Below are 21,499 nucleotides of genomic sequence, written 5' to 3'. Positions count from 1 at the left end.
ACAATGGCTTCACATACGTATGGAACAGGAACGAAACAAACTAGACAATGGCTTCACATACGCATGGAACCGGAACGAAACAAACTGATAACACTCGTAACATATTTAGGACTTAAAACTCTTACATTTATACGCATGGAACAGGAACGAAACAAACTAGACAATGGCTTCACATACGCATGGAACCGGAACGAAACAAACTAGACAATGGCTTCACATACGCATGGAACCGGAACGAAACAAACTAGACAATGGCTTCACATACGCATGGAACCGGAACGAAACAAACTAGACAATGGCTTCAGTGTGACTGCTGTTCACTCACACAACCTGTTGTTGCCATAAACGTGCAAATTTTATGCGCGGGCGGCGGGAGTCCCAGCTGCGAGGATATTGTAACTGTTTCAGCGGGAGTCACAGCTGCTGCGGCCGGCGCGCTGGCCGCAGTGTGAAAGAAACGCACTGTACAAGCGACTGTCATTCCACAAAGAGAATGTTTCGGATAATATGTTGATCTGTATGTTAAAGATATTTTGCTGCATATACAGTATTTCCTACATTTCTGTCAAGTTTCTTAATTTCTTTTGAGATCAAAAGGGTGTGTCCAGCGGTATGTAATTTGCTGACTGTAGGAGAATCTCTTTATCATTAATATTGCACTATTTAGCAATTCATACACTTGATCAAACAACATCCGTTAAAATCTAGATGACACATTTATGCCCACAATATATTTACAAAAGAAGAAAAGAACAATGTACGGAAAATGTTAATGGATACGCTAAATCAGCATACTACGATAGTAATCCACTGTTGAAGCAGATGAGCGTAAGAGTCGTATTAGTAATATGCGTTACAAGAGCGGTATGTTGAAGTTTTCATGTTCGAAGAAAAGTTTGAAAAAGCGAAACGTAGTTGAGTTTTTTTAATTTCCGAGAATTGAAAGAAAACATACCGCTCGTGTATCGTACATTATTTTGTGTGAAGATGGTTTATTACATACCTGAAAGAAGAATTTATAATTAGTTGCAATGAAATCTCCATCTTGGTTTCTGTTCAATGACGGCAAATTTGCAAAAAAAAATCTATCTTCAACATTGTTGCTTTAATAGTAATATGCGTTATAAGAGCGGTATGTTGAAGTTTCCATGTTCGTGGAAAAGTTTGAAAAAGCGAAACGTAGTTGAGCTTTTTTAATTTCCGAGAATTGAAAGAAAACATACCGCTCGTTTATCGTACATTATTTTGTGCGAAGATCGTTTATTACATACCTGAAAGAGGAATTTATAATTAGTTGCAATGAAATCTCCATCTTGATTTCTGTTCAATGACGGCAAATTTGCAAAACAAAAATATCTATCTTCAACATTGTTGCTTTAAAATGTTTTCTGTGTTTACTATACTCCAGCAGGCCGTGATATACGTCTGTCTTTTTTTTTCCCCCAGTCTATGAGGAGTCTGGAATCTTGTTGATTTCTTCACGGCTTCCTTAATGTTACTTGCATCACGAATGCAGTAACTTTAGTGGAGTTGTAGAGTTTACTTAATTTTTGCAAATATGTCAAAAACAATAATTAACAGTGCAATTTAGGTGAAATTGCAGTGGTAAGTTTCCAATTTATAATTATTACTACATTGAACGTCTCTAAAATTATATGTTAAAAGCCTAAAGCAGTAAAATCAATATGTCACTTAAGCGGTAAGAAGAGGGAAATTATGTGTGTTAGGTTGGGAATACTGAATGTGTAATTTTAGACTTTCCGCGGATTGGTTTTGTGCGAAAATACGCACGATCTCGCACAAAAAAATTGGAAAGAGCTAGGAAACAAAGTATCGTCCGCGTTAAACCTGGGAAAAACGAGTTTATTACTAGAATTACACATAAAAATAATCTCACCCGTCACAATTAATTACTCGCATGATATCTGCTACAGAGCAGACGGTTTAATGTCAACTATGACACTACTGCAGGGAGGCTGATGATGTGCTTATTGGATGCTTGCAGAGTAGATTAGCTGTTATTCTCAGTGATTAAAATTGAACAAGACTAATGCGTAAATTATGCATCACGCAATGTTTTCCAGAAACAAACAAACTGCAATGTAATTACTGGTTACTACCCCACCAGAGTAGATCGTGTAGACGCGTGCGCTAATATCCTGAATATTTAAGGACTAGTCTCTACTGTACATAATATAAAATCGCTAGTCATTGCTTTGTTTTCTGCACAAGATAATAATGTTTTATAGTCGTAATTAATTTACGCCTAATTCCTCACTAGATGTCTCGCGCCGTGGCGTCATGGTCTAAGGCAGCGTTTCTCAAACTATGGTCCGCGGACCACCTGTGTTCCTCGAGGTCTGCCCTTGTGGTCCTTCAAAAAGGACAGAAGAAAAAAATTAAATTCAAGCGAATTGCGTATCACACTATAGCTGAATATTTCAGAGTTTAGAAATGACACATGGCAATCGCCTTTCACTTTTTCTCCCAGTACTGACAGTTTATGAAATTTATTACCCTACCTGTATACCGACTTCCCACTCTACTCTCAGCAACAAAAGAGGTATTTAAAGCACTATGAACGTGGTGTTTCTCGCCATCTTTTCCCTGCACATCAGCTGATGACATGTGGCTAAGTACATTGGCATATCTTTCAGATGTATTCTCAAAACTAAACGAACTAAATCTCTCTCTACAAAGTAATTCGTTGACTGTTCCCAATGCGCATGAGAAAATAAAGATGTTCGAGAGGAAACTTAGTTTGTAGGTCAATTCCGTAAAACAGAGAATTTTTTTCACTATTTCCAACCCTATAGACTTTTTTGGTTGAAAATGATCTCGTTATTGGAAAACAATTGTGCAATGACACATGTTCGCATCTCGAAACTCTGAGGTCACAATTTGAAAATTATTTTCTAAGTAAATATGATGAATTTTCATGGGTTCGTATTTCCTTTCATTGTCTTATTGAAAATAACAAACTTTCATTGAGTGAAAGAGAACAGTTAATTGAACTCTCGAATGACTTCGATTTAAAATGAAATTCCAAGCGAAAGGTATGGTTAATTTCTGGACTTCATCACAAGTGAAAAGAGAATATAGTGAACTGTACAATGGTGCTTTACAGATTATAATTCAGTTTGCTTTTACGTATCTGTGTGAGAAAGGGCTTTCATCACTAATTCTAATAAAAACAAAGTGCCGAAATCGACTCGATGTATGTGACGATCTCCGACTTAAGCTTGCCAGCATACGCCCAAATATAAAACAACTGTGCAAGAATCGGCAGGCTTATCCATCTCATTAATGTGGGTACCAACATTTATTTATTTTGTTTAGATACTAAGTTAAATATTATCCAAACTCTAATAGCCTTGATTTATTAAAACACCAAAATGATTTTTTTCTATTAACAGTTACTTAATTAGTTAATACTAATATAAAATTAAATGAATTAAATCAATTTTAATTAATTCAATTTTAAAATATAAGTATACTGGTATTAAAATATGCTACAAAAATGATAAATTTGCTTTCGAAGGGAACAAGAATAAGGTGGTCCGCGAAACTGTTCTAACTTAAAAAAGTGGTCCCCACTTCCAAAAACTTTGAGCAACTACAGGGATGCAAAACTGTGCTACAATTGAGGCAGACGTCATAAGCCGGAACACGTAACTCATCCCTTCCCTTTAACTCTAGCGTCATTGTAGGGTAGGAGGAGAAGAGAAATGTATTCAGTGTGATTGTCAAACGTGACAGAAACGTCATTGAAGGCTCCGGCCTTGTGGACGAGGGAACAAACTCTTTCCCCATGCTTTCACCTCTCTCTTTCCCAGTTCTGCAACCCTGGTCAATTGGATCAAGTGCTGTCAAAGGCTTTATTTTACTGTAGGCAACACTGACTTACCTGCGCCATCTATTCGTACAAGTACATAAATAATGAAGCCACACTTACACGAACAAATTATCAATCATTATCGATTAGTAGGAATAGTGCATCTTCGAATTTAGTGTCCATAGCGTAGGCTATATATATTAGTAATAATAATAATAATAATAATAATAATAATAATAATAATAATAATAATAATACTAATAATAATATGGAGCGCGACAACACAAGAAGGGGCAAGACCGACAAGCCGACTGCTGGCCTCACGTCCACATGCCTTAACAGAGTGAACGATCATCCAATCAGGTCGGGGTATTTAGTGGTCAGTACGATGATCCCCCCAACCGTGACAACTGGTTTTCACAACTGGATATGTAGGACCGTACGTGCATATACATAAGAAGGCTCTGTATTCCGGCTACCTATAAACTGGAATGAAGTTGCCCGATTCAAAGTATATGTGACGTCACAGCGCAGATACAGGTACGTTCGTATACAAAATAGTTACGCATCCTCTGCCCTCTTCCTCTAGAAAGTGAAAATCGGAACGCAGCCATAGTGAGTACAGTAATCTTATCGATCACTGCCCCTACAAGTCGTATTAGGGCTATTTAAATAACTACACCTTTGTGGCTGATTGAAGGTTCATTGCAGAGCGTTAATATTGCAGGGCATAGTTGAGGATATTTGAAACAATATTTTTACTGTCAATATAGACAACATTACATATAAATTGTGTAAAATAAACGCAAAAGTGACAAAAAACAATGCACTGAAAGACACTGAAATACCAAAAGGCACAGAAAGTGTGTTGAACGTAATAAAAAAGAACCAGTACCATAAAAATCTCAAAATTATGAAGATATGAACTCGACGTTTAGCATGGATTTGAGTAATCTACCATGATGTTCAATGCCAACATCCCAATTAATAAATAAAATACTCTTCATTTTAGGGAATTTATAAAAAAGTGCGTAGAAAATTAGTGAGTTTCCGTGATGATCGAGATGCAATGTCCTACTGAAACACGAAAAATATCACACAATAGGAATATATTGTACTACATCATGCACCAATAACGTCATGTGCTGTTGAAAGAATTTCTTGCGATATAAAATCATTTCCGCATATGTTCAAGCTCCGTAACTTACGAATGCACGTTATTATTCACTGCAAAGATCACGACGAAAATGAATATCACGACTCAAGCATGTGTTCACTAGTATAGCTTCAGAATGTCGGAAGTTGACTGTACCCCACAAACACGCAGCGAAGACGTTTGTTTATATTCTTATCCGTTGCATCATCTGTGTTCGGCGTACTATATACCCAATGTGTCTTTAACTTCAGTCTTTAGGTAGCTGGAATACGAAGCCTATACATAAGCTTATGAAATCCGTAAGAAATTCAAGTATGATAAAAAGACAAACAAACATAAGGTGACTAATTGGGACGAAACTTAAAACATATCTCATTCACTATGAACTACGTGTTTATGCATTCTTCGAAAATGACGCCTAACTACTTTTTCGAGATTGATATAACACGAACAGTTGTTTTTGGTCAACAATACGTGTTTGAAGAACATGCTCAACGGCTAGCCTTTCCTTTTTGATATTTTAAAAGAAATATTTTCCTCGATATCTACTGCCTTACAGTTTGCGATAAGAGAGTAAAAGGGGAAACCTTCGCAAACAGACAGCATTTGTTTCGAGTATGGCGACATAAATACCGGAACTTTAAATGTCTTATCTACACGACGGCTTCCGTTTACCTTTGGATGTATCGAAGTCTGTTATTTCTTACACCACTAATGAGTTTGTAGGCCACGGCACGCGATTTGTAGCATCATGGAACTTCTCGCTCAAGATATGAAGATACGATGACAAAGCTGTTGTTGTATAATATGTATGCCATCGGAAGCCTACATGTTGAGACTTGAATATGGATGCGGAAAGCTACTTCGAAGTCTTCAATATTTATCCGTCTGTTTGCATTCACCAAAATATACAGAATATTATTTATCTTCATAAAACACAACAACTGCAAATACTTTGTGGATGAGCCCTATCCAGTTAAATGTACCTATGGTATCTGTTTATTTAAACAAAATATCTAATGTACGTAAAGATTAATTTTAGGCCCTACAGAATTATCTGTTATGGTTACCATTGGTTATTAATGAATAAAAATTTGCTTCGGCGTTGGGGATAGAACCTGAGACACGCAGTTCTACGCACTGGGTGGTCTAACTATTGATCTATGTCGAGGCTCAATCCACAGCACCGAATCGCATCTTTCTCCTTTGGTACTTCCCCTTAGTGACCTTACTCAATGTCAGACATATAGTATGTTGACACATAGGCCTATATATTAAGTCATCACACAAGGAGCGCACTCATTTGAGTGACATGGTGGCCGGTACTCCACAGTATATATGCACTGTTGGGCGAATAATCTCCGTAAAGTTTAATTTTTTGGTCCGACAGAATTATCTTTCATGGTTACCATTGGTTATTAATGGAGAAAAATTCGATATCGATTTTATTTTTTATTTATTTTAGTAGGTTATTTTACGACGCTTTATCAAGGTCTTAGGTTATATAGCGTCTGAATGAGATGAAGGTGATAATGCCGGTGAAATGAGTCCGGAGTCCAGCACCGAAAGTTACCCAGAATTTGCTCATATTGGGTTGAGGGAAAACCCCGGAAAAACCTCAACCAGGCAAATTGCCCCGACCGGAAATCGAACCCGGGCCACCTGGTTTCGCAGCTAGACGCGCTAACCGTTACTCCACAGGTGTGGACATCGATGTCGAAAATGGAGTAAGGCCACTAAGGTAAAGTACCAAAGGAGAAAGATTCGATCCGGTGCTGTGAATTGAGCCTGGTGTAGTTCAATGGTTAGAGCACCCAGTGCGTAGAAGTGGGGAACCGGGATTTGATCCCTGGCGCCGGAGCTAATTCTTCTCCATTAATAATAAAAAATATCTGATGATTGCTTCGGTGGAAATTACTATTCTTAGAACTTGAAGTCATCGGCAACATTAAACTACAAGGTATCAGTGATAGCAACATTATACTGGAGTTTTTCATTAAACATTTTAGTAATGTAGTAATAGTAATTTTAGTAATGTAATAATATGCTTTTCCAATTCACTGTGGGCTAAAGCAAGGAGATGCACTATCACCTTTACTTTTTAATTTCGCTCTAGAATATGCCATTAGGAAAGATCAGGATAACAGACAGGATTTGGAATTGAACGGGTTACATCAGCTTCTTGTCTATGCGGATGACGTGAATATGTTAGGAGAAAATCCACAAACGACTAGGGAAAACACGAAAATTTTACTTGAAGCAAGTAAAGCGATATGTTTGGAAGTAAATCCCGAAAAGACAAAGTATATGATTGTCTCTCGTGACCAGAATATTATACGAAATCGAAATACAGAAGAGGTGGAATAATTCAAATACCTTGGAGCAACAGCAACAAATATAATTGACACTCGGGAGGAAATTAAACGCAGAATAAATATGGGAAATGCGTGTTATTATTCGGTTGAGAAGCTTTGTCATCTAGTCTGCTGTCAAAAAGTCTGAAAGTTAGAATTTATAAAACAGTTATATTACCGGTTGTTCTGTATGGTTGTGAAACTTGGACTCTCACTTTGAGAGAGGAATAGAGATTAAGAGTGTTTGAGAATAAGTTTCTTAGGAAAATATTTGGGGCTAAGAGGATGAAGTTACAGGAAAATGGAGAAAGTTACACAACACAGAACTGCACTCATTGTATTCTTCACCTGACATCATTAGGAACATTAAATCCAGAAATTTGAGATATGCAGGGCATGTAGCACGTATGGTCGAATCTAGAAATGCATATAGAGTGTTAGTTGGGAGACCGGAGGGAAATAGGCTTTGGGGAGGCCGAGACGTAGCCTAGATGGGGTGATAATATTAAAATGGATTTGAGGGAGGTGGGATATGATGATAGAGACTGGATTAATCTTGCACAGGATAGGGACCGATGGCTGGCTTATATGAGGGCGGCAATGAATCTTCGCGTTCCTTAAAAGCCATTTGTAAGTAAGTAGATAAAATTTAAGATATAATTTAATTAACAAATATTTTCGTAATTGGCCTAATTGCTTCCACATATAGACTTCAAAATATTATGGAGTCTTTCTAGAGTAGGTCTCCTCACAATTTTTCCGATGATTATGGCACATATTAAGTTCATTCAACCCATAAGACAATCCTCTCCTGGCTTGTTTTTCGAGAATAGGACCTGAGAAGAATCCAATAACTCATGCTCACACTGGCCAATTGTGCGTGTACATGTAATAACTTCCAGTTAGACAGGTGGCCTGGGCAACAGTGAATTCGATGTTGACAGGCGGTTCATCCTGTCTCAACCCTGCTAGAGCCAGGTGCCAACATGACAAACCCCAGGGCTCAGAGTTTCGAGCCCTTAAATCATACCTGCACAAACAGCGCTCGACGAGCGCGCGCGCTCCTTCGGAGCAGAAGAGCCGTATTTACCGCTCGCCGAAACGGAGAGGAAGATAAGTCAGAATGACAGACTTGCTATAGGTAAAACGACCACTCAGCTATCTAGTGGAGTGCAGTTTGTAGGCCTATTCTCAGTAACTATCACGTTGCTTACCTACTGCTACAGTACAGTGAGGAGGAATGTTAATGACGGAACATAACATTTAACATTTAACGATTTACAGCTCTAACTTATTGATCTTCAATGTGACCTAAGGACTGAAGATCGTTTGAATAATACTACTAGCCTGGTTGAGTTTTACAAGACTAAACATTAGCAATAATATCCACGACTACACAGGCTGGCTGTGAAAATGATTGCTATGTCTGGCTCAACATTTATATTTGTGAGCAACTATTTTCTATAATAAACTTTAATAAAGGCAGACATCGAACATCTATAACTGATGTTTCATTACGATCAGTAGGCGACTGTTCCTTTCAGCTGCCAACACCATAAAACCTCGTTTTCATGTACTGATAAATAAAAATATAACAAAATGATATTGTACATTTAAGTAGCTATAGAATTTCTATTATTTCTGTAAAATAAATATTTCTTTAGTAATTAATAATAGTCCAAAATAGTTTTGCAAACACTGAACGGGAATTCATTTCATAAACACTCGTATTAGCACTTCCTTTTGTGTATATCTTGTACGAGATCAGCCCTTCTTCCAGTCCACCCTTATACAGAGCGCAACTAATATCTGCATTCTGCTCATGAGCTGTGAGCCGGCTCGGATAGCGCAAACCTTGTGCAGGCCTGCCTTAAATCTTGTATTAGAATCGGAGACTCATACTATCTCCAAGAATTCAGACCAACTTATTTGTAACTAGTGCAGATTATAGTTGGAAGGAGGGGGAGGCGGAGTGTAATGGTGGAACGAGAGGAGAATTAGTATTTATTTAACCTGGTAAAGATAAGGCCGTCAGGCCTTCTCTGCCTCTCTACTAGAATGGGAGTAAGCCGAGAAAACCTCTTTGTAATGTCTGATTTGTTCACCACAAATAATATCGTGGCTAGTAAAGTGATTGAGCCCGGTGGGCCTGAATGAAATCAGCGTGCTAGCGATGAAAATGAGCCAAGGACGCAGCTACAAATCAACTCTCACACAGCATTTCAACAGTAGGCTATTTCACAGAGTTTTTTTTAGTGTACAGCAGGTATCAATGCTCATTATTCAGATAAAATTAATCATATGGATAAAACAATTCACTGTCATCTCATTATTAACTCGGTTTCTCGGTAAAAGTCCAAAATGCAAAATTGTTGGGAAAAGGCATTTAAAGGTTTAATAATCCATCCAAAGATATCTGTACTTCTTTAGATGTTAGTAATAAGTTATTTTGAAGGTAAATGTACTATATTATTAGTTTTTAATATAAAATCACATCTTAAATTTTCATAATGCTTGGAAGCCTTGGAATGTGACTTGGTCACTTTTACCAAGAAAGAGACGAGATACATAATCCATAATTTTACTCATTATCACACCCATTCTTTGAAACTGATAATCAGAGCTAAAAGGTTGGTACCAAAACTGTTAAGTTGTGTGAGCTTGGACTATATCTCTACCGAATGAAAAGTAATAGCGCATCTCTCAATGTCAATCAACCAGAACGACAAACATGTACAGCCGGGTCGTAACCAAACATGTGCTCCAATCGTCCACAGCCTTAGAACAAGAAAATAATAAACGAATAATATAAAAAGACAATAATTTGTAATTATAAACTTCGTAACTCCCAAACTAGAATAACTTACACATACATATAAAAATAACATACCATGTACACAATTATGATTCTAGCCTCATTATAACAAACAACAATGAACATTTTCATGTCATCAAAAGAAATAATCCTTTTATGTTCATAAAAAAGCAATATTTGTACTCTGAAAATATTCGTTCTACGTCACAAGACGCCCTGGAGAGCATATCTGAAATATGATACAGTATTTCTTACTATCATAAGGTGAACAACTACTTTGTGAATCTAATAGTGCATCTCGTATGTGCCACATAAACCCATAATTCTTTCCAAGAAAGTTTTTCATTTCTATTGTAATGACAGCTAGGAATTTCGTATAGTAATTCCGATGTTGAACCTGGGCTGTAACGCATCCGAATGCATAGGAGCTCGAGACGTCAACATTTAACGAAGAATAATCCGGGACAAAAATAAACGTGTTGCACACTCCTCTTTGCATAATTATTCAATAACACATGAGTTTACTTTTTTGAAATCATGCATAATATTAACATCACGTAAATAATAGAATAATAACGGAACAGTTCACTTTGTTCAGAACCTAAAATATTAATATAAATTAACAATATTCTTCAAACTATTCACGACTCTATACAGCTCCACAGAACGCCATTATGCGCTCTTTATGTGAACATAGGCTAATAAAATTACTGTGCATCGGCTGTAGCGAGCGGTAGCAAGGCGAGGCGCGTGTGACATCTATACTCCTCGCTGTACTGAACTGAAATTTAGTGCTTTGGTACGAACTTCCTGCCTATGCTAACAATGTTGCTGTATACGATTCAGCTATTCCAATCCAAATACTTTCATTGATACAGCAACTTCACTCGGCAGAAACAGACTATGCTTGTTGGTTCCTCAGCATACACCTCACACTTCATTCATACCAACTCGGGTTCGATTCCCGGCGATAAGTAGAGTGATACTCGTGAACAAGATGGAGGATGAGGGTTTTATCCCGGGTTCATCCAGTTTCCCTAAGCTTTGAATATTTCATTAAACCTACACTTTCAATTTAATCATACTTTTCACTTCATGTCATCAAGGAACATGGTTTTGGGTGAGCGTATATGAGCTTCGTTGATTCGAAGTGGAGATGACCAGCCAGTTTACATTATATTTTATGACTGGGAAGCATAATGGTTATGTTCCCGTTGCTGAACGAGCGGCGCTTTCCAACGGCATTCCCATCCGAGGGATGGCGATGGCTGCCGGAGCCGCTATAACTTACTCATATTCCATTTTAGAGAAACAGCATTTTGGCCCATTTCGTTACTGTAAGAAATGATAATCAAATCAAGGAGAATTGATGGTCATAAAGTCAATATTAGGTTAATGATCTAGAATACCGCATAACAGAAAACATACAATAAAAAGAAGACTGAAATACAATGCACCCGTTCTATTGTTTTATCGATAAGCGGCACTTACTCCCACAGCAATACTTTTTTTATTGTTTTCGCGCAACCTCACAAATTAATTCTCTTTACACTTGGTAAGCTACAGAATTTTAGATTAAAATATTTATGCCCCAACACCAATCATTCACATTAGTTGTGGGAGGCACGACAACGTCTAGGCCATAGATGTCCCAATATAATTCGGAGGTAACCCCTGGCGTAAGCTACCCGCAGCGCATATTCTTTAAGGTTGTTTTTCCTATTTTATATGGAAAGTTGTTGATCTTAGCACGGCATGTTTGACGTGCAATATCTCCTGGTTCTATAGACGTTTGGACACCAATGGTCTAGGCATCGCTGCACGACTTCCATTCGCTGCAGCCGTTGAGACTCTGAAAGTCATATGAAATGGAGAATAGTAAAAAAATACGTAATGTACTATTTCAGAAAAAAGAAATCGGCCGCCTAATTTTACCAAGTTACAGATACAAATGCATTGCGCGTGTGCAGCAAACAAAAACGCCTGTATATATGCTACTTATGGATAGTCTTGAGAAACTTGTTGCCTACGTACAGGATGACTGCCATCAAGACCCGGATCATTATTTTTTCTGGTGCTGTACATGCGCAGTGGAGTCAGTTGCGGGCTGATAAAGACATTCTGTAACTTATGACTCTTGTCGTCCAAGAATTCAAGAAATCCCACAGCATTAAGTGGTATTGCTTTAAAACACTACTAGGTAATGTGTGAAAATGACTCTGCGGAAGATTGATTAATTCTGTCAACAAAAATTATACCAATCATTGTTTAAATAAATATTCTTCTCTTTCTTCGTCAATGCAATAAACATCGCCAGCATCCCTATGTTCACCACTATCTTCATCTTATTTTTGTTTTCCTTCTATTCTATAATATGGAACTATACGCATATTAATTAATCCCACTTCATACGCTTTTAAAATCATATCTTGACTACATTCTGCTAGTATTAATGCATTCATTTATACTTACTGATAAGTACTTACATAAATATAACATAATCGTTTTGCGAATGGACATAAATAATAAGTGAAGCAGGGAGTGACGGTCAATGAGATTAGTATAAATATAGCGACACTCGTAATATGAATAATTTTCAGTGACACTGTCATATCTTGTACGACTGTTTCTAATAATATACCTTAAAAATATTTAATACTTCAGGAAACAAGACCATACTAAATTGAGAGATTCCACAGTTCATAGTCATACCACCAGTGAGGGAAGTGAGACGGTTTGCGCAGGTATGGAATTCCGCCACTAGTTTCTATGACCAGAAGACATACAGTTAGTAAAAAATGACATATCGTCATGAAAAAAATGTGATCCGTAAAAATTTGTTTATACATTTCTTCACAACAAAGAGTACTATCTTTTTGCTTCGTAAATCTAAGCCACAGCCTTCAAGAACTGTATTCAACGTGTATTTAGACACGTTTATTTGATAAGTCAACCCCTGGAGTGCTTACAAGTATAGAAGGCTGTGGTGGCCATTGTTGCCAATTTAGTGACTGTGTCATTTTTGTTCTTGTTGCACCTTTTATTAATAATTAAGTAAGGCACTCTAAATCTTTAACATTATTTTAAACGAAGTCTCAATGGACGTTGCAAAATAATCTAGCAAATAACTGAAGTAACTTGAAATTATTATATTAAGAAATTTAATGTGTTGCGCAAGATTAAAATATTCGCGTTACTGATTGAACGAAACAATTTATTGAGTACATCATGTATGTGTATGATTAGGCCTATCAGAGGAGAAAAATTCGCTCCGGCGTCGGGGATCCAACCCGGGTCCTTGGGTCTACATAACAAGTTCTCTAACCACTGAGCTACGCTGAAGTTCAGATCACAGCACCGAATTGAATCCTCTAGTGTCTTTACCTTTGTGGCCTGACTCCAAGTTCGACATATATGTTGACATATATTAAGTCGACTGCCATTATGTATGTATGTAGTTATTTACACTGCAAGTGGGCAAGCACCCGGTGGCAGTGGTATATACAATATTAACAATACACAATAAAATGATAAGCAATCACAATAAAATCTACAATACACAATACAATTTACAACACATATACAATTTTATACACAATACAATAAGAATACACAATACAATTTAACACAATAATAATAAAACATAAAATAAAATACCTAATTTTACAACACAACCTACATAATTATGTATAGGTCCTACATAAGTTTCAATAGTCTTTCACTTTACTCTCATCTCATTCCCTGTAGTGGCACTATGACGCATTTCACTGACACTTTAGCACACATTTCACTGACACTATAGAACACATTTCATTGACGCTATAAATTATCACTAATCGGAACTGTTCACTGCACTGTAAAACCATAACTTCACTGACTCACCTCGCTTCACTGATACAACAGTTCAAATAAGTCAAATAATTACATCCTTATGCATACTTATACACAGAACTACATTTAAACTAAACATTTCTAGTCTAAGGCCCTCTTACACGCTATTTTTAAATAATTTACAATTCAAACCAAGGAAGTAAACTCGTCAGCCTAGATAAATACATGTCACCTTAAAAAATTAAATGTTGAATGTCACCTTAATTTTAATTTTCACTTTATACACAACTTTTTAAATTATTCTTGAATCTCCTTAAGGAAGGACAGCCCTCAAAGACCGCTGCAGGTAGGTCATTCCAATCATTTATAGTTCTATTTAAAAATGAGAATTTACCTACATCCATTTCCTGTTTCCTACATTTGATTTTAAAATCATTATCGTTCCTACCATAGTACGTTGGCTTTTCTAACCGAGCCGTTATGTCTACCCATGCTTTCTGACCTAGATGTGCTCTATAAAATGATGTTATTCTAGTTTTCCTACGTCTGTTTTCCAAAGTTTCCCATTTAAGTTCTTTTATCGTATCGTTTCCATCTTCTCTTTTACCTTTAACAAATGTAGATGCCCTATACTGGATTCTTTCTAAGGAATTTATCTGATATATTCTATAGGGATCCCAACACGTAGTTCCGTATTCCATTAACGGTCGCACTAACGTTAGATATGCTATTTCCCTCGATTTGGGGCTAGCCTTTCTCAAGATTCTCATAATAAAGTGAAGTGCCCTCCATGCTTTACCCGTAACATTATCAACATGCTCTCCCCAAGAAAGTTTGGAGTTTAAATACACTCCTAGGTATTTACAACATTGTTCTTGCGGAATTACACTGAATTCGTAATTAAGACTAGTTTCCTCTCGGGTTTTACAAAATGTTATAGATAAACAAAATGTTATACAAGGAGCGCACTCAATTGAGTGACTAGATGGCCAGAATTCCACAGTAATATGCACTGTTGGGCGAAGAATCTACGTGAAGATTACTCCTTGGCCCCACAGAACACATCTGTTGTGGTAACAATGATTATAAGAAGAGATGATTATGTCAATATATTTATGTCGAACTTGGAGTCAGGCCAGAAAGGGAAAAACACTAGAGGAGATGGATTCGATTCGGTGCTGTGGAGTGAACTTCGGCGTAGCTCAGTGGTTAGAGCACTTGGTACGTACAACCAAGGACCCGGTTTCGAGCCCCTGCGCCGGAGTGAATTTTTCTCCTCTGATAATCATTGTCACCACAACAGTGTTCTGTGGAACCAAGGATTAATCTTTACGTAGATGTATGTGTATGTTGTAAGGAAGGGGGTATGCCGTCGGAAAATCTTGGGATAGCATACCGCCTCTGTTTTTTTCCACTTCCCTCACTGCATACCACAGTCTATATATACAGTCATGAAGCTCAATATGTAGTAAATATGAATCCATAAATAGTTGCTAACCACTAGGATCGCCTCATTACAGACAATGCGAAATAGTACCTGCACAGTCTGTTTTTCTATTACTCTCAACAACTCAAGCTTCGTGACTGTATATACTAGACTGTGATCATACCAAATAAAATTATTCCACATATTTATTCTTATTGAAGAACATTCCCCCACAGGATTTATAGTATGGAGTGAGACTTTACAAATTTATTTAGAGCGATAATTTTTTTTAACTAAAACCAACAAAATACTCTACTTCTTTGGAACGTTGTTCATTTCTGGTATTAATAAAACTATTTCATCCCACTCTGACTTTCCACTTCACGAAACTATAATATGTTTTGAAACGTTTTTAATATTGTGCACCGTTCTAATTTCAGGAAAGAGTTTCCCCAAAAATCTTCAGCGTGGGAACTATTCCAGGTACTTAATTACGAGATTCACTCATGACATTAATTTTAATACCAATAGAGAAGCTGGCCACAGGTCACATATTCATACTCTGATCCAGAAAGCAAAGTGCTGCGTCCGAATTCGGTCCCGTTTCCATGAGGAATATAGTACTTTGCAAGGAAGCCATATCGGTCCCACAGCATAAAACTTGGTCCCGTTACCGTGAGAAGTAGCTACAGTATTTTGTGAGCAACTCATTTCGGTCCCATAACATAAATCTAACTAGTTGCCGTTACGAGGAATACAGAATATTGTAAGCAAACCAGCTCGGTCCTGTTACCATGAGGAATACAGTAGTTTGCGAGCAACTCATCTCCTTCCATAGCATAAATCTAACTCGGTCCTGTTACCATTAGGAATACAGTACTTTGTAAGCAACCAATCTCCGTCCCATAACAAAAAACCTAACTTCGTCCTGTTAACATGAGGAATACAATACTTTGCAAGCAACCCATCGCGTTCCCATAGCATAAACCTAACTCGGTTTTTTTACCATGAGAAATAAAGTAATTTGCAAGCAACCCATCTCGGTCCCATATCATAAATAAAACTCGGTCACGTTACCACGAAGAATACAGAGCTTTGCAAGCAACCCTTCTCTGTCCCATAACATAAACCTAATTCGATCCCGTAATCAAGGAAAAGCGGGCCAAGATGTGGTGAATAAAACCTACAGTACAGTTCTGAATGAAATAACTTGACACTGTACCCTAATCTATAATGAGAAAGCGTATAGTAATTTCGAGGGAAATTATATTGCATCTTTACAAAAATGTACGTAAATATTATTTTTTGGTCCTACAGAATCTATCTGTTATGATAGAGGAGAATTTTTTTTATTTTAGTAGGTTATTTTACGACGCTTTATCAACAGCTCTGGTTATTTAGCGTCTGAATGAGATGAAGGTGATAATGCCGGTGAAATGAGTCCGGGGTTCAACATCGTAAGTTGCCCAGCATTTGCTCATATTGGGTTGAGGGAAAACCCCGGAAAAAACCTCAACCAGGTAACTTGTCCCGACCGGGAATCGAACCCGGGCCACCTGGTTTCGCGGCTAGACTGCTAACCGTTACTCCACAGGCGTGGACGATAGAGGAGAAAAATTCGTTTTGACGCCGGGGATCGAACCCGGGTCCTTGGTTCTAAGTACCAAGTGCTCTAACCACTGAGCTAAGCCGAAGTTCAATCCACAGCACCGGATCGAATCATACATAACCATATTCAGATATATTTTATATGACCAAAAATTAATCCTTACGTGTAGATTCTTCGCCCAACAGTGCATAATACGTATAATCCCGGCCATCAAGTCACTCAATTGAATGCGCTCCTTGTGTAATGGCAAGTGACTTAATATAAGCATATGTCACACATATATGTCGAACTTGGAGTCAGGCCACAAAGGGAAATACACTGGAGGAGAGGGATTCGATCCGGTGCTGTAGACTGAACTTCGGCGTAGCTCAGTGGTTAGAGCACTTGGTACGTAGAACTAAGGACCCGGGTTCGATCCCGACGACGGAACGAATTTTTCTCCTCTAATAACAATTATTTATAAAAATGGGTAATGTCAATTCATGAAGAAGGAAAATACAGTAACTTGGAAGGAATTTTTATTGCGACGCAACGAAAGTCGATAATGTTGAAATGTAACAGCTTGGAGGGAATTTTTATTGAAACTTAAAAAAATGAATAAAGTTGGTGGAGTATAATTCAATTTAAATATGACGAGTGAGACTGATGACACATTACTAACTTGTGACCCTTCAAAATTGAAGTTTAGTGCAGTCTATGCTCAGTCAGTGGGAAACACATTATTTTTGTTTAACTTCAAATTTCGTTTTCTAAAGTGTTTCACAAATGGTTAAGGAAACAAAGGTGTATGAAATCTACATGTACATTTGTTAAAGTGACTGAAAATGGTGATACATTAATGCAACCCTCTTCTCATGACTACGTCCAGGATGGTCAACAGACAGCGCATCAGCAATGAAGTGAAACGGAATGCAGTGAAAGACATATGTGAGAGATCTAGGCAATTACTTCACCAACAGCTACAAAAGGGTGATTTAGAAACTTTAATACTGACAAACTAATTGGAAAATCGATTTATAATGCCCGATCGACAGTTTTGCCTACATTACCACAAAATGTGGATTTTTTAAAAACGCTCTATTTGATTGCATCAACTATTCATATGCGTATCTATGAAACCTATGGTTTAGGAGTAGCGAATGCGACTCGTGCTCCGACACTGCGCTTGGGCGTGGATTCGAATCCAGCTTGAGCATTAACTGGTAGATTTTCTCCGAGGTATCTCCAACTATAAGACGAATGTAAAGTAATACCGTGAGAAATACTCGGACTTAACACGCTATCACATAGAAAACACTGCAGTTGTCCACCGTTGTTTAGTAACGGTTAGCATCTCTGACCGTGAAACGAGCGGGCCCTGCTTCAAATTCTGCTTGTGGCAAGTTATCTTGTTGAGGTTTTTCCGGGGTTTCCCTCAACCCATTAAGAGCAAATGCTAAATAACACTCGGCGCTGCTCCTGGACTCTTTTCGCTGGCATTATCACCTTCACTTCACTCAGATACTAGATAACTATAATAGTTGATAAAACGCCGTAAAATAAACCAATTAAAAACACCACAGTTATGGTGTCCCTAAAGTAACCTATTGCAAAACTATCAATAGTAAAGAACATGGGTGGGCAACTCGTGCTCTCAAAGTGTCAACACAATCTCAGTGCAGGTAGAACGGACTCTGTACTAGCTGTCCTGTCTGTGTGCGGTTCTTTCAAGACACAAGTTCAATCGCGTGTGCAGTAAGTGGCGGCTCGTTTTAAGTGAAAAACAATATAATTCCCAGATCATTTCCCTTTAGTTACGAGTAAAAAGAGATTTTTTTTATTAAGAAGAGAGGTAAAGCTTGTATTCTATTACACTTCCTTGCGCATTACATTTTATGTTACGAATAAACAGTGAAGGTTATAGTAAAGAAATACTGTCTGCATCTGCTTTAGAACAGCTGAAGGTAAAAATGAGATATCAGCAAGGTGAGACTGATATCAAATATCATTATCACGTTGTGCTTGCGAGTTACAGAATTGCACGGCATATAATCGACTAGCTAAGAACACTTATGGATAAATTTGAAATGTGGTAGTATCATGTAGAACATAGACAACTTCACTTTCTTTGACTATAAACTATCTTGAAGAGTGATAAGAAAATCTTCTTATCAAATATAAGACCCTACTTCAAGACCTACAGCAGAATTCACTGCTAAGTTTGGAGAAATAGTGACAATTGACAAGGAATCGAAATTTTTCTGAAATCTTTTTGGCTTACGCCGATAGAAAATCCTGAAAATTTATAGCTTGAATTAATAAATCTACAGAACAGCACGCCACTCAGATTCCAGCAAAATCAGGAATCGAACTGTTCGTAATGCTGCCTAAGTCAGAATTTCCAAATATACTCTTTGCTTCCATATATACTGTATGTGCTTGAGGCAGAATTTAATACAAGAAAGAAGTGTAAAAGCTCTCAAAGTAAAGAAAGAACTCAGAAGTAAGCTTATTTCATCTTCCGTGACATGTAAAAAATACTTCCTTGAATTTGCTATTGTTTGCGAATACAGACTATTACCTTTCTGAGAACAGAGGAATACTCTTTAATGTATAGGCTAAAGACTTGTAAATTCTAGCGTTCTACGTTTCAAATAAGACATATAATAAGAAATATTAACAAATAGTGTAATAACAAATAAGTGTTGCATCTATATTTGTTGTATCTTGAAAATGTTGTATTAGCTTGTGTTTCCAGTACTAAATTAATTTACAAAGCTAGAAAATAATATAATTTTGTTATGTGTTCAGGTATAGTCTGTCTAAAATTACTATAATTACTGTATCATGCGTCATTCTGAAATTCAAATCATGGAATAGATATCACGATCACCTGAAAGAGCCGCCATAGCGCACCGTGGCTTTAGTAGCGAAACTGCAAACAACATGTAACTGCTGCGGCTGGCTCCGTCTGCCTTTCTCTCTTTCAAGGTTTTTTAGCACTTTGGGAGCACGAGTTGCCCATCCATGGTAAAAAAGGATTGAGGTAATAAATTCTTATGCTTAACTTGGGACTTAAGTGACAATACGAACATATTTCCGTAAGGTACTCAAGTATGGTACCACAATTTGATTTTAAAATGAGTAGCCCGAAATAAATTCTGGAAGTACCTCTTTCTCGCCCACCCTGAAACTGTGTCTTCATTTCCTGCGTTCATTCCGTCTACCGACTAAGCTAATATGACTTACTACGACCCACGACTTGACTTTGCTCTATGATAGTATGAAAGATTAAAGATTGCTTCTGTTCCAACAACATAAAATTTGTTGTTGAGGAAGAACGAAAGTAACATAAAATTTTGACTTTTGTGCTGTATAATAATCAGAGAAATCGTACATTTCTCCTTGTGTATTAGTATTAAATTTATACAGTTGCAGTATATTTCCTGCATAATACTTGTAAAGAGGAGACACATACACTATCTACCAAAAAGTGATTGGGCACTGTTTTTGCCCCTTTAGAACCTCGTGGTACCACCACTTGTTGCTATAACAGCAGCCACCCTATCAGGCATGCTCTCCACTAGTTTGTGTGGGATATCCACTGGAATGCGTCGCCATTCCTCTTGCAACATGGCACTCAGTTGGACAATGGAAGTTGGCCCCATGTTTCGGCGGCTACTATGCAGTAGTATGCCGACAGTAATGTTCACCAGTTGGACTGGCCTGCAAAGAGTCCTGATCTCAATCCCATTGAGCACCTTTGGTACGAATTGGACCTGCGATTGAGATCTCGAGAGATGCGGCCAACTTCCATTGTCCAACTGAGTGTCATGTTGCAAGAGGAATGGCGACGCATTCCAGTGGATATCCTACACAAACTAGTGGAGAGCATGCCTGACAGGTTGGCTGCTGTTATAGCAGCAAGAGGTGGTATCACGAGGTTCTAAAGGGACAAAAACAGTGCCCAATTACTTTTTGGTAGATAGTGTATTAGAACGTAGAGTAAATCTCTATAAAGAAATAAATCGGTTTTGTTAAAAGGTACTAAGACATTTCTTCCAATATTGTGATAATCGAAGAAAACTGCTCTACTAACTTAATAATTTTAAAGTTATGTTTCTGTTGTGTTTACGTATCACTCACCATGTTTCATCCTCTATTAAATAAGCCTACAGAAAAAAATGAACAAATCCAGAAAAAATGTCCATTTCGTCAAGAATTGACTTAGTGCCTTTTAACAATGACCGACACAAATGCAGACGGTGAAATGTTAGAAATCCATTAATTAATCTGCAATTACTTTTAAGTACACCGTATATGAATGTGTGTGGCAGGTGAATTGCTCTTCTTAAACAATCATAAGCAGGTGCAGACTTCACAAAGACAATACACTCATTACTACGAATTGTTAAGGTAACTGTGTAACTGTATACCTGTTACGCCTCCCGCACGTCACCCCTATATTCACAGAGTGGACGCAGACATAACAGT

General features: G+C 37.5%; 1 protein-coding gene across 2 annotated transcripts in view; it reads right to left on the bottom strand.

The window, feature by feature from the left end:
• Positions 1 to 21,499, bottom strand: part of LOC138707841 (phosphatidylinositol 3-kinase regulatory subunit alpha-like) — a 570,572-nt gene that overhangs the window by 258,548 nt on the left and 290,525 nt on the right. The gene's annotated exons all lie outside the window — the stretch shown is intronic.

This window comes from Periplaneta americana, chromosome 10 (genome assembly GCF_040183065.1).
Source record: "Periplaneta americana isolate PAMFEO1 chromosome 10, P.americana_PAMFEO1_priV1, whole genome shotgun sequence".
NCBI classification, from domain to species: Eukaryota; Metazoa; Arthropoda; class Insecta; order Blattodea; family Blattidae; genus Periplaneta; species Periplaneta americana.
The sequence above is the reverse complement of the archived record's forward strand: the minus strand, read 5'-3'. Positions and strand labels throughout refer to the sequence as shown.